The sequence below is a fragment of the Diabrotica virgifera genome, chromosome 6, assembly GCF_917563875.1.
Source record: "Diabrotica virgifera virgifera chromosome 6, PGI_DIABVI_V3a".
NCBI classification, from domain to species: Eukaryota; Metazoa; Arthropoda; class Insecta; order Coleoptera; family Chrysomelidae; genus Diabrotica; species Diabrotica virgifera.
Genome location: NC_065448.1, coordinates 127706680 through 127721744, shown reverse-complemented (window position 1 = coordinate 127721744; position 15065 = coordinate 127706680). Strand labels below are relative to the sequence as shown.

General features: G+C 35.7%; 1 protein-coding gene across 1 annotated transcript in view; it reads left to right on the top strand.

Moving 5' to 3' along the window:
- The window catches only part of LOC114334969 (uncharacterized), a 129346-nt gene extending 116981 nt beyond the window's left edge, over positions 1-12365 (top strand). Inside the window, exon 9 of the mRNA XM_050652838.1 lies at positions 12276-12365. The gene's annotated coding sequence lies outside the window, so the exon portion shown is untranslated. The remainder of the gene's footprint in view (positions 1-12275) is intronic.
- Positions 12366-15065: the final 2700 nt, after the last annotated feature.

Sequence of the window (15065 nt, the reverse complement as noted above, 5' to 3'; positions counted from 1 at the left end):
TGCCTAGGCGGTTAAATGAAATAAACAAAAAAATATTTGACATAACGCCATTCGTGTAAAATATTAAATAGCGTTAAATAAAATAAAAAAATATATTAAAACAGTGTAATTATGTAGGTCATAGGCGTGATGTTCTATTCTTCTACTTTTGGGGATGCTCCGGTAAGCTACATTGTTCAGAGATTTAAGGGGTGGGTTTTAAAATAACATTAATAATTAAAAGATAATATTGGGCGCCATTAATAAATCAAAATAATACTGCAATAATCCAAAATTTAAGAAAGTTACTTGCAATGTCGATCCATTTAATGTAGGTTGGTACTTACCATTGCAGTCCTAAATTTGTCTGTACTTCTCTCCAACAAGAAGGAAAAGAGATAAAGTGTGCAAAAGAAAATACCAATAAAAGTTATAACATAGTAGACGTTTATTAAAAAAATAAAAAATTAAAAATTAATTGAAATGATTTTGATAAAGTTAAGTCTTTCGCGAGATTGTTCGAAGAAAAAAATAAACAGTTTATTATTAGTACCTGGTGACCTGGACTGCATTGATGATTAGAGCTACATGGGTTTGGTTTAGCTCAACCGGAACTGTTGTTGCTCAACACTTTTATCTTAACACTTTACAATTGTTTGAATTAAAGTACTATTTCACAACATTTTATAGTATGAGAATAGAATTCCAAAGTTTTTGTTTTATTAGCAAAAAAAGGTAACTGCTAATGGTTGATTATTATAAAACATTCCACGTTGGAACGATGTAGGCACTATTCATTTGAACATAGTAAAAATTTTGTTAAAAAAATTAGATTTTTTTATCTTATTATGAAGTTGGCGAAACTCGTTCCGCGAACTTGTATTTATTTCTTCTTAAGAACAACATAACGAAATTATTCTTTCTAATACACTAGACAACTAGACACAAAACATACTCTCGTGGTATTCACTATAACCAACGATAGTTTTCTAACTAAGAAAACATACTGAATCGAGAATCCCTACATCTCATGACTCACAAAACCAAAAACCGTCTCCTAGACCAAATCGGTCTGTGACTGTACACTTCATTGCTAGATGTTGACTTCCTTTTCGTGCCAATGTCTGAGCCAGTTCCTTCCTCAAAAAAAGAATTCACCCCCCATTCTAACAAACATCAGATAGTTTTATCCAATAAAAAAACGGGGCATCTTTCTAAGACCATTCCACTAGGAGTTGTAAACCAATCAGGAATACTTACTTTCCGTAAACAAGTCTTTCGGATCTCGCCAAGGAACTGCTGGCTCAGCTGCAACGGTCAACTCTGAGAATCCAACTACTTAAGCATTTTATCAACACTAAAGACGTTGTTTATGGCGACATCCATATCTTAATATAAACACTTCCCAGACTTTTTGACTCAAAAGGCTATTAAATTCCTTTGATAGCAAGCCGAAACGCACACAATGTATTAATTCTGAGTATCCGAACGGCAAACGAAAAACATTATATCGTCACAGCTTGTGGGATATATGAAGAAAGGTTTCGTGTTATACACTTGTATCTAATTGATTCGTCACTACAGGACCGGACCTGATATATTTATAAGACGATATATTTGAGACCGTTACAATATTGACCAGTTGTGCTGCTTGGTTTAGCTGTCTAAGGACTTCATCATTTCTAGCTCTGTAGACCCATCTTATTTTTAGTATTCGTTTGTATACCCACATCTCAAAAGCTTCCAAGCGTTTAAGCACAACTTCACTTAGGCTCGATGCACACTTGCGTGTTTTCAAGTTGCGTGCACGGTGCACACTGCGGTCTCTTGGCATGTTTTCAAGCCAAGTTTACCGTGAATATTCTTCTTCTTCTTCAAGTGCCGTCTCCTAATCGGATGTTGGATATCATGATCACTATCTTTAATGTATCTACCGCTGCCCTAAAGAGTTCTATAGAACTGCATTTAAACCAGTCCATTAAATTCTTCAACCATGACACTCTCCTTCTTCCTATACTCCTTCCGCCTCTTACCTTTCCCTATATTATCAGTCTTAGCATTTCCTATCGCGGTTCCCTCATTACGTGTCCCAGATATTGTAACTTTCTTATTTTTATTGTGTTTATTATTTCGCATTCTTTACCCATTTCTCGCAATATTTCCGTGTTCATTTTCTTCTGTGTCCATACTATTCTAAGCACCCTTCTGCAACACCACATTTCAATTTAATGATTGTAGCTTATTTATGTGTTCTTGCTGTAATGTCCAGCTTTCAAGTCCATATTGTAGTAACGAGAACACGTAGCATCTCAAAGCTCTTACTCTCAGTTCTAATCTAAAGTCCTTGTTGCAGTGTATTGTTTTAATTTTTACAAACGCATTTCTTGCTATTTCTATCCTGGTCCTTATGTCTGTTGTTTGATCATTGTTGTCCGAAATGCAGGTTCCTAGGTATTCGTATTTATCAATCCTCTCTATCGGTACATTTCCCAAATGTATGTTTGTTTGTATGTTTGTTTTCTTATTAAATTATCATGTATATGATCTTTTTTATATTCATTTTTAGTCCATATTCTTCACAGAAATTGTTTGTTTTGTTTATTATTAGTTGGAGTTGTTCAGCAGAGCTTGCCTTAATAACGGTGTCACCTGCATATCTTATGTTGTTAGCAGATCTTCCGTTAATTATTATTCCTTCACTTTGAGGTAGCAATGCTTCTTCAAAAATGGCTTCACTATATGCATTAAAGAGTAATGAAGACATAATACATCCCTGTCTAACTCCTCTCCTGATTTCAATTTCTGGACTGGGTTCGTTATCTATTTATTACAATTTGTGCTCTTTGATTTCAGTAAAGGTTTGTTATTATTCGTATGTCCCTTTTGTCTGTTTTTGTCTTTAGAATTTGGACTAATTTTTCATGTTTTACCTTGTCAAAAGCTTTCTCAAAATCAACATAGCAAACATGCACATCCACATTCATGTCCATGCATCTTTGAGCTAACACATTAAAAGCAAATAACGCCTCTCTGGTTCCTAGTCCGTTTCTGAACCCAAACTGACTATCATCTATTCCTTCTTCTAGTTTTTTATTTATAAGACCATGTATTATTTTCAAGAATAATTTGAGAATGTGACTTATTAATGATATTGTTCTGTTTTCACTGCAATCTTTAGCGTTTGTATTTTTAGGGATAGCACAAAAGGTTGAGAGTTACCATTGTTTTGGTATGTTTCCTGTTTTGTACACTGTGTTAAACAAGTCTACGATAATGTCTAAGGTTTCATCATTTATACACTTTAAGCTTTCTACTGGGATTTGGTCTGGACCTACTGCTTTACCATTTTTGCTGTTTTTTAATGCCGATTTAATTTCTTCTTTTAATATCTTTAAAACCGTATTATCTTCTACTTCGACTTCCACTTGGACTGTTCTATTGTCTTTGAACAATTCATTTATGTATTCTGTCCATTTTTTTTAATTTTTCGTTAGTACTCAACACAAGTTTCCCATCTGTATCTTTTAGTAGTCCCGGTTTTCTTTTTCTGTTGTTCTGAGTTAATTCCTTAATTTATTTATGTGTGTTAAAATTATCATGTCTTTTCTGGTGTTCTTCTATTTCTGCGCATTGTTCTTTTAACCATTGTTTTTTAGCCTGCTTAAGTTTGGATTTTATTTATTTATCCACATTTTTGTACATATCTTTGTTTTTATGCTGACGTCTTTCTTCCATTAAAGCTAAAATTTCCTCCGTCATCCATTGTTTCTTTTTGTATCTGGTTGGTGTAAGAATATCTTTTTGACATTTATCTATTTATGTCTTTATTTATAACCATTTTGTCTCTGTTTCAGTATTTTGCTGGATTTGTTCTTTAACATTCATTAAGCGGTTATTAATTTCATCTGTCAGGCGTTGTTTTATGAGTGGGTTTCTTGGTTTACTTGTATCGATTTTTACATCTGTTGTTCTGCATTTTATTATTTTCATTTGAGCCTAATTTTGGTCACTACTGGGTTGTGATCTGATCCTATGTCGGCACCTCGATAGGTTTTTGAATATATAATTGCGTTTTTGTATCTTTGTCAAATTAATATATAATCTATTTGGTTTCTTACAATTCTCCCTTCTTGATCTGCTGGTGACTTCCAGGTATATGGCCTTCTCTTTGGTATTTTAAACAATGCATAGGTTATGACAAAATTATTGTTTTGGCAAAATTCGATAAGCCTGTCACCTCTTTCGTTTCTGTTGCCCAGACCATATCCTTCTGTACATTCTTCTACTTTTTCGCCACCAACCTTTGCGTTAATATCTCCCATTATAATTGTAACATCCTGCGTTTTAATGGATTTTAAAATATTGTCTAGGTCTTCGTAGAAAGTTTCAATATCGCTCTCTGGTTTGTCCGCAGTCGGAGCATAAACTTGTATTACGTTTAATTTGGGTTTATTTTGATTTAATTTTAAGAGGATAATTCTGTTGGAGTATGGAATGAAATTTACTACAGCTTTATCAATGTGTTTGTTTAGTATTATCCCGACACCATATCTGTGTGAACCGTATTTACTTTCTGAATAGTATATTGTTTTATTGTTGATTTTCCTCTTTCCTGAGTCGGGCCATTGGACATCGTTGATTCCTAAAATGTCTATATTCAGCCTTTCCATTTCTTTAACGGCATTATGTACTTTTCCAGCTTGATGTAGACTTTTAACATTTCAAGTCGCTACTTTGCAAGGTTTTCGCATGTTGACGACCGGGGAGGCCTTGCAGTCTTGTGAGTTTCCTCCTCTGCCGGTTCTTGTTTTCCGAGTTTCATGATCAGTAGAGTGTTTGGTTATGTTGTTAGTCATGATGATTAACTAGGGATGCTCTGTGAGCCGTTAATACATTGGTTTCCCGTTGCCTTATGCATCTTCACGCCGTTGACCATACCTGGTTAGTCCGCCTTTAGAAATGATTTCTCATTTCTAGGACAAGAAGGTGCCCTTCCTCTTCCACCCGAAGCTGTTGGTCAGTAAGTGGAGGATTGCTTATACCGGCAATCACTCGGACGCCAGAGCCTCGTTTGTTATCTAGCAGGATGTACCGGATGATCATGATCGAGATCATCTCACGGGCAGGTGAGGTTGACATTTGAATAGGAGAGGCTATGTATTGCGCATCACTATCCCTTACACTCAATATACATTTGAGCAATTTCTTGACGTCAATACACGCCAGAAATAGACAGATTTGTGTCTACCTCGAAATTCATCGCTCGGTCAACGTGTACTCACTGATTACCTAACACAGACTGCCAAGCCGCTGACTTGTTTGCAAGCCGCGTGGACGTGGTAGCGTAGCAGAAACTGGCATGCTCTCGGTCCACGCGGCGTGGGCAGCTCCTAATTACAACTGATTTACTACTGAACCGCCAGCGATTGCACCATAGAGGTATATATTAACATAGAGTGAGCCTATACTCCGCGCTTCCTGACGACAAGATCTCTTCGACTGGTTTGCGGTATCTCTTTCTAGCACATTGCATCGAGGAACTAAGATGACATTAAGTGAGAATATAGCCACGGAAGGGTACTGTCGCAGCTTTACTATACCTAAGAGTGAAACAGCACTTATCCAAAGAAAAAAGATGGGGTCGTCACTGCGCTCTGAATAACACTCCGTCTATCATTATTTAAGTCTATGGATTGCACGCAGCTTGATACCACGCAAGCGTGCATCGAGCCTTATAGCTCGGCTACACACACCGTCTTACCTGTGCCACAGTATATAGAGGTTCCACAGTAAAACCACTCCTCTGTCGGCGCTTTGATCTCAAGAACTAATACCGGCAGTACTGAAACATGCTGAAAAACCACAGCCTAAATATCGCAAAGTCCGACTCTGTCGTTATCGATAGAAAATTCGACGTAAAGTAACACCCAAGGCGTTTCTCATAGACCACCCGTGAAAGCGGGAAGATTAATATTCTAAGAAATGCTAGACGCCTAAGTGGGTAATTTAGCTATTGCAGTCAGTAAAAATACAAAGAGATTTTAGGGCTCGGAGACAGTACATTTACTTTGCAACAGGATATGTCTCATAAAAATAAGAATAGGAGATATTGCTAAGTGTTTGAATTATAGAAATCTAGAAACTCCACAGAAATTGCAACGCAGTAACTTTCGTGGAAATCCTTAAATGGTTACAAAAAAGGACAGCGATGGTGATTGGCCGAAAAAGAAACGTATGACCATAATAGGATGGCCTAAGTATTATTTTCCAACTATGCGATTGGTAGGGAAATGTTCGGAATGATGACTATTGGTCAAAGTAGGTGATAGCTGTGAGAAAGGGAGGTGAATTTAGAGGAGAAAGAAATCTTGTCCTATTTTAGGACAAGAAGAATTTAATTAAGTTCTAGCGGCCCTGCAGTGAAGACGTGCATTTTTTTTTGTCTGTGCCTAAATAGGCAGAATGGGATCTTAAAGATTCTGTCGTGAAAATCGCAAGTGCGATATGTTGTCTTAAATACCATACCGGTATATTCTTTGTGTTGTGTCCGGTACAATAAAGGAATAGTTTTTCCTAGTACGGCGTGTAATATGTTTCGTGCAAACAGAACTTAATTCAACTTTCGCGGACAAGGTTTCCGTTTAATATGTCTCGTGCAGACAGAACTTAATTCAATCTTCGTGGAACGTGGTTCCGTTTTTTTTTAAAGACAATGGTCTAAATAAAGTATGTTTTATTATCAAGTCAGTGAGATGTATCACTAATAATTATGAACGCAGTTATTTTCTTTTCATAAAACAAAAAACTATGGAATTTTTATTTTTCGTATAATATAATATAACAATTATGTATATATATAATGTTCTTGAACTCCTAAGTGGAGCATAGAGCTTCAGTGAAAACGCGCCATCGGGTTATATTTTGCGCTAGGGCCTTCACCTCATTCCAAGACTTTCCTTGACTTCTTATCTCGTCCATGATGGATCTTCTCCAAGTTTGTGCTGGGCGACCTCTTTTTCTCTTTCCTTGGGGATTCCACTCTAGGGCATTTTTTGCAATACTGGAACTATCTTTTCGGAGTGTGTGACCTATCCACCCCCACTTTCTGTATTTTATTTCATTTTCTACCCTCTTTTGTTGGGTCAGGTGTAGCAGATCTTCGTTTCTGATGGTGTTTGGCCAGAAAATACGAACAATACTTCGTAGACATTTGTTAACAAAGACCTGCTATTTGTCTGTAAGGTATTTTGTCACTTTCCAGGTTTCACATCCATAGAGTAGAACAGACATAACATTTGACTGGAATATTCGGATCTTTGTCCTTGTAGTATATTCTCCAGACCTCCAAACAGGGTTAAGCATGCTGAAAGCTTGTTGAGCTTTTCGTATCCTCATACGAATATCGTCTTCTGTACCTCCGCTTTCTGCTATGACACTTCCAAGGTGCGTGAAGTTCTCCACATTTTCAATCTGCTTGTTGTCGATATTAAATAGCGTGTTGTTCCTTGCATTTATTCTCATCGACTTGGTTTTACCAAGTGTGTCTGGTACAATAAAGGAATAGTTTTTCCTAGTACGGCGTGTAATATGTTTCGAGCAAACAGAACTTAATTTAACTTTCGCGGACAAGGTTTCCGTTTAATATGTCTCGTGCAGACAGAACTTAATTCAATCTTCGTGGAACGTGGTTCCGTTTTTTTAAAGACAATGGTCTAAATAAAGTATGTTTTATTATCAAGTCAGTGAGATGTATCACTAATAATCATGGAAGCAGTTATTTTCTTTTCATAAAACAAAAAACTATGGAATTTTTATTTTTCGTATAATATAATATAACAATTATGTAACAGTACTTTAAATCTAAAATTGTAAAGTGAAAGTGAGTTCGCCGCATCCACCACAGCTCTTGCGAGCTAACCAGATTCCAGCAGCTCAGCAACAACAGATCATCACCAGGTATTTTGCAATAAACTGTTTCGTTCCTTTTTTCTTTTTTCGAACTTTTAAAATGAAACGCGAAAGACTTATTTTTTTTACTTTTCTAACCAACTCAGTTTTTTAACAATTTTCTATCTGAATAAATGATAACTATGTTTTAAACTTATGTCGTCTTTTTCTGTTCGCACAATCCATCTATGATCCTTATTGTATTAGGAAATGCAGACTACCACAGACACCAAGGGTAAGTACCATTACTATTCAAAGGGATACCATTTTACGTAACATTTTTGTAATTTTTATATAGATATATAACAATAGATTCTGATCTATTAATGGCGCCCAAAAAAATTAATAATTTCTTTTCTTTAGCTTAAATATTGTTGTAAGAACCCACACCCTAAATTTTCTGAGACTAGAACTACCGGAGCGTTAATAAATTATGTAGCACGAATTTTGTCAAGTTTATGTATATTATTATGTTTAGCTAATTTGTCGTGCTTCAGTACGCAATTGGTAATTCACCAGTGGTGGATGCGGGTTTTTCCTGTTAAAATCCGTACGTTTCTATGCGACTAGCAATGCGAGAGTGGGGCAAAAGCGACTAAGAACATTGCGCGGTCGCCATGCGCGACTACAGATTTTACTTCCAATTTTTCGGAAAGTGGTTCTACTGTCTCTTTTTATACTGTGCCTATGCAGTCCAAAACTGTGCCGGCATGACGGAACAAAAATACGGCTGTCCACACGCACACGTGCAGTCTACGTAAAAAATTGGACTACACAAACTTCAGACTTTCGAGAACTCGACACGATGAGCAGCACGGAAGAGGTTTTTTTAATAAAAGCGTTATTGTATTGTTTATTAATAAAAAACAACAAACAAACAAGCAACGACGCTGTATAACTAAGTGGAGTGAAAAGTGGCTCCTGCGGATAATTTCTTAATTAACTACTGTGTGACGTGTAGATTTGCACTATGGAAATCGTCCGCAGAAAAAAAAATAGGTTTGAAAATTCTAGGAAAATTTCTCATATTAAATTTTCTTTCAATTTTTTCTGGGGCCGATTTCCAGAGTGGAAATTGAAACGTGAAACAGTAGTTAATTAGGAAATGTAATTTTCATTACACCTACAATTATTATGGCTCAATCCCATACAAACATAATACAATTGTATAACTAGACAGTTAAACAATGATAATACTATATTGAACATGCCACAAGAAAAGAGTTTCAGTATATTATATAAGTATATAAACTTTTTTCTATGGTGGTATACCAATATTGGAAAAAATAATAGTTAATCTTTAAAAAACGTTAAAAAAATTATATGATTTTAAAGAACTGCCTATTTTAGAATCAATTAAAAATAAAATATTACGTATTAAATAGAAGCGTATGCTTCATTTTTCTTATTCCTCGTGGAATATTCTCTACTCTTCACCTTCCATAAAGGCGGCAAAGATTTGTATAAGTCTATAAATTCTTTAAGATTGTTTTGAAACACTTCTTATGCCGCTCATTTCGTCTGCTCTTGGTCTATCTACCTCGAAAACTTTTGCGGAACTAAAGAACGGACTGAACTGCCGGCCACACGTTCAAGTAAAACTGTAGAACCTAAAACTGCACAGGTAAAATCTTCAGCATGTCGACGAGAGTACAGTCCGCGCCTGGAGGCCTGCGCGCGATACAGTCTTGCCGTCCATACACACGCTCTTACCTGCACAAATGAGTCTCTGCAGGCATGCTCTCAGGCAAGACGGTGTGTGTAGCCCGGCTATTATACTCTACACTTTCACTTATAGACTTGAAAAAAGTCACTTAAACAGGAAGATCAATACTACGGCTACGGCTCCACGGGCGGGAAATTGACGCTAGCAGTAGCAGTAAAATGAACTTAAGGTTCCGCGGAACGGAATGGGAATAGCCGAACTGAACCGACTACGCACAAGTCCTGTAGTCGGTACAGTTCGGCTATCCCTATTCCGTTCCGCGGAACCTTAAATTCATTTTACTGCTACTGCTAGCGTCAATTTCCCGCCCGTGGAGCCGTAGCCTAAGATCGTGGCTGCAAAGTACGTTTCTTATTTGTTAAAGATAGTACGGGCTTCAGGAGCGTCATTTGAAATTTTGTTTGGGGGGGGGGGCAAGGACCATATATACAATACATTATATATGATGTTACGATGAATATTGATGTATTTTCTGTAAATTTCAGTTATTTTCAGGGCCGGGGGGGGGGGGGCAAATGCACCCCCTGGACGCCCAAATGACGCCCCTGACGGGCTTGTACTATTCGGATTTTAATTTGTGCGTTTGGATTCCAGCTCTCATTGATATTACTGCCGAGACACACCTACTCTGTCTAGTGTGGCATCTCCGACTTTTATACGCCATCCTTTATATAATTTCGTTTGCTAACTATCATTTTAGTTTTCTTAACGTTGAGCTTTAATCCATTCTGATCTACATAAGCTCTTATCCAAGACAAGATTATTATAAAAAAATATATGGATATTTATAGCGTGCGCTTGAATATGTGTTATTTCCGTATGGGCACCATACGGAACCATTACATGGTTTCATTAAATGGTTCCATTAAAAAGGTTTTTCGAAAAATTTTTTGAAATGGCGGCTTTCGCAATGCGAAAAATATGGGAAGAAATTTTCTATACCAGGATAAGCAGATTTATATATTAAATGTGTTTACCGTTAATCCGTTTAGTGCTATTAAAACAGATTTCTAAAATAGATTAGAAGAAACAGTTTTATTAATTTTTTCATCATCAACTTCTCTTTAAATTTGCTACGAGCGTAAAATCCAGACAGTAGTTTGATTAAAGTGAACTGTCGGTATCTCAAGAAGTTTCGGCATTTTTGGATAATAAAAGTAAAGTTTCTGTGACCTTCAGGCTGAGGTCTAAGTAGTGTTAGAAATTTAATATCACGCAAGCACCGCTAGGATGACTTAATGACCGCTTTTATAAACGGAACAGACGGCTTTACGTGCGCTCCGAAGCACGATCATTTACTTGAATATAAAAGTGACATAAGTCAAAAATGCAAAATTCCAGTTATCTTGGTAAATCTTCTTCTTCTTCTTCTTCTTCTACGGCACTACAGCCCAAATTGAGCCTGGGCCTCCTTTATTTTTGCCTCCACCCTTGCTTGTCTGTGAATGCTCTTCTCCATACACGGACTCCTAAAAGTGCTTGTGCGTCGCTGTTTACTGTGTCTTCCCAGCGCTTTCTTGGCTTTCCGCTATCTTGGTAGATAGGCTCCAAAAATCCTATACCTTTACCAGGAAAAGTGTCACATATATGTTTACTTCCAACTTAGTAAGATGGCGGTAGTGTCATTATTATTATTATTTGGCGGTAAAATAAAATAACGTATCGTTATTTTTTACGAAAACCGTTGTATTTCTAGAAGTGAAGGTATTTTTCGTTAATTTTTAAAAAAGTGACCAATATTTTAAAATAACAGTGACATAAATCAAAATGTTTTTTTTTCTTTGTTAAATCAGATATCAATTTTTTTTGGTTTTGGGTATTACACAATTATCAACATTTATTCATCCTTATTCTTCGTTTTAATTTATAAATTTTAGCATTTACCACTTAAAACTTACTGTTTAGCCGCAAAATCTTGGTCCAATACCATTTAAATGCATTCATGTTTTTCGAATCCTGAAAAAACTAATAAACATTTTGAAAAATTTAAACGCAGAATGAAAGATTACATTATTGCCGAGGGCCGGAAGTCCCTTAAAATTAACAAAAAGTTTCTTTTAAATAAAACATTTGATATTAAAATCACACTATATATTTTTTATTTTTCTTTCAACCCTGTAACTTATTAAAATATAGAAGTTTTCAAAGACTTTAGGCCCTCGGTAATAATGTAATCTTTCATTCGGCGTTATTATTAGTAAAATTTATTAGTTTTCTCAGGATTCGAAAAAATGAATGAATTTAAATAGCATTGGACCAAGATTTGGCGCCTACCCCCTTATTTAAAATCTTAAAAATCTATTTTTGTCTTTCCTGTAAAAAGTTGTTTTTTGGGTTGTGATTCTTCTCACCCGGATGAGCGATATAGTACAATGCAACCTGTTTCCATGTTTATGAGTTTTACATCATGATCAGGCCATAAAAATTTGAAACAAGCTGAAATAAAAGAAAAAAATAGATACAAACATTGTCCAGCCAAATACTATCATGTAAGCCCTTTTTTTTAAATTGTGGCAATTATTGGTAAACAATAAGTCAAAATAATGTGGTATGAGGGTATGTACCAAAAAACTTATTTGTAAAACTTCTGTAAGAAATCTAAAAAAACTTTTCTATTTTTCAGAGCTCCTCGTCGAAAGGTAGTTCCTAAGAGTATGCAGTAAAGAAAACTTATTTTATTGTATATTATATCAATAAATTGGAATTATCGGTACCTATTATTGTTTTTATTCATACACAAAAGTTAAAGAAATAGAAAAGATGTATATCAATAAGAAAGAAATAATAAATATTAATAAATGGTTTATTTGAAAAACAAATTGAGATTGTTATTATTAACAAATTAACATTATAACTCTCATATATTGCAGTTTAATATAAAATCGTACAAAGAACGGTACAATATTGCGCGAAAGTAAACGTTAGCGAACAACATAGAACTACGATAGACCTGGAGTGGAGTGCCACCAAATATGAAGTGTTTTGGCAATAGTTGATAAGTCCATCTAATGGCCGGTATACACGACAACGATTTATCTTAGCGATGTGACTGTGCAGCTCTAGACGGAGAGACAGCACTGAAAAATCTCTTTGAATTTACTAAAGCTAGATTTTTCACAGTTGATTACTGTGAACGTGTAGAGAAACATACTGCGGTCGGTCAAGTGAAACGTAGAACCGGGGTTACCGAGAGGGTATCAAAGTTGCTTTCCTACGAAGGTAATTAAATCCGACGAAGTAGTTTTCAATCCTAATAGTAAATTATTAATATTGAAAATATTAAAAATATTACTAAAAGATTTTTAAATTGAAAACTTATTGGTACACTTTCCTGGTAACACCTCCAAGACTTCTACAATTTGCAAGTCAAATGGATGCTGCAGTGAAGACGAGAGGGAAGGAATTCTACACTATGCAATTCACATCCCCCGTCTGCAGCTGGTAAAGTTCCAACGGAAAAATGCACCTAGTTACTCTACGGAGTAATACGACTATAAAATAAAAATGTATACCATTTTTATTCAGTTGCAATGCGAAGGCCAAACAATCTTACTTCTAGAATACGGAGTGCAGTCCAGTCCCTTGAATCGCGATTTTCGGCTCTTACTGGAACCTCATCGGAAAGAACGTAGGCACTGTTCTCCATATTTTAACTGATTCGCTTCGAGAGCTTTTCCCACCCATTGCAACCGAAGTGATAATAGTAGGTGGCTAGCGCCATCTGACATTGAAAGACGAAGTAGTTTTCAATCCTAATAGTAAATTATTAATATTGAAAATATTAAAAATATTACTAAAAGATTTTTAAATTGAAATCTTATTGGTACACTTTCCTGGTGACACCTCCAAGACTTCTACAATTTGCAAGTCAAATGGATGCTGCAGTGAAGACGAGAGGGAAGGAATTCTACACTATGCAATTCACATCCCCCGTCTGCAGCTGGTAAAGTTCCAACGGAAAAATGCACCTAGTTACTCTACGGAGTAATACGACTATAAAATAAAAATGTATACCATTTTTATTCAGTTGCAATGCGAATTTGAAAAGTAAGGTTGTCTTGCCTTCGCATTGCAACTGAGTAAAAATGGTATACATTTTTATTTTATACATCCACTTGACTTGCAAATTGTAGAAGTCTTGGAGGTGTCACCAGGAAAGTGTACCAATAAGTTTTCAATTTAAAAATCTTTTAGTAATATTTTTAATATTTCTAATATTTTCAATATTAATAATTTACTATTAGGATTGAAAACTACTTCGTCTTTCAATGCCAGATGGCGCTAGCCACCTACTATCATCACTTCGGTTGCAATGGGTGGGAAAAGCTCTCGATGCGAATCAGTTAAAATATGGAGAACAGTGCCTACGTTCTTTCCGATGAGGCTCCAATAAGAGCCGAAAACCGCGATTCAAGGGACTGGACTGCACTCCGTATTTTAATTGAAAAGTAACATTGTTTTGCCTTCGTATTGCAACTGAATAAAAATGGTATAATTAAATCCATTTACTAAGGCTGAAAATCAGTACACATATTCTAAATTAAATATAAATAAAAGTTATTATAGTCGGTCAGCTGTATGACGGGACAGAGCCGGTCGGTCAGCCCCAATAGTCGATTGAGGAAATGAAGCATTTTGGCTCGCAATTTTTTCTTCCATCATGGATTTACTTGAAGTTTTCAAAGAAGGTAGGGAATAGTCCAAGGATCATTTTCTACATCATGGTGCTATCATACGCTAAAACCTTGGGGTGGTTGCTGCCCCATCTCGTGGGCGGGAATTTTGTATTACATTTTAACCATGTAATTCGATGGAAAAAGTGATTATTAGCAAAAAATGTATTTTACATTTTCTTCGTAAAACTAATATTTCTCGAGTTATTCGCGCTTGAAAATAACAGTTTCTCGACGAAAAAATCGACTTTTTTAGAGGGTTTTTTGAGAATACCTCGAAAAATATTCTATATCTTTTTGTTGGTAAAAAGTTTCTTTAAAAATAATTTTGTAGGATTTTGAAAGTGTTATAAGACTGTATGTGTAATCCTAGGGCTCAGTGGAGGCTGTTCTTCAGATAAGGGAAACACTAATAGCGATAAGAAAATTAATTTATAAAACTGACACTAGGGTAATTACCCCGGGAGAACTGACTTGTTACTTGTACACGTTTAAGTTGAAGACTCTTTCTCTAGCTGATATATCGTAGTTTTATAGAAGTTTAAATTGGGTCATCGTTGACACGATGCCCGCGTGATTTGTATATCTAATTAAGGTAAATAGTTCTACTTTCGTCAGCACTTTCGTATCATTTCCAAATTATATTGTTGATAATTGACCAATTTGTATCTAAACTAATAATCCACATGTGTGAATATAACAACAAATAAATTCGTGCGATCTATTGGGTGATATAATTA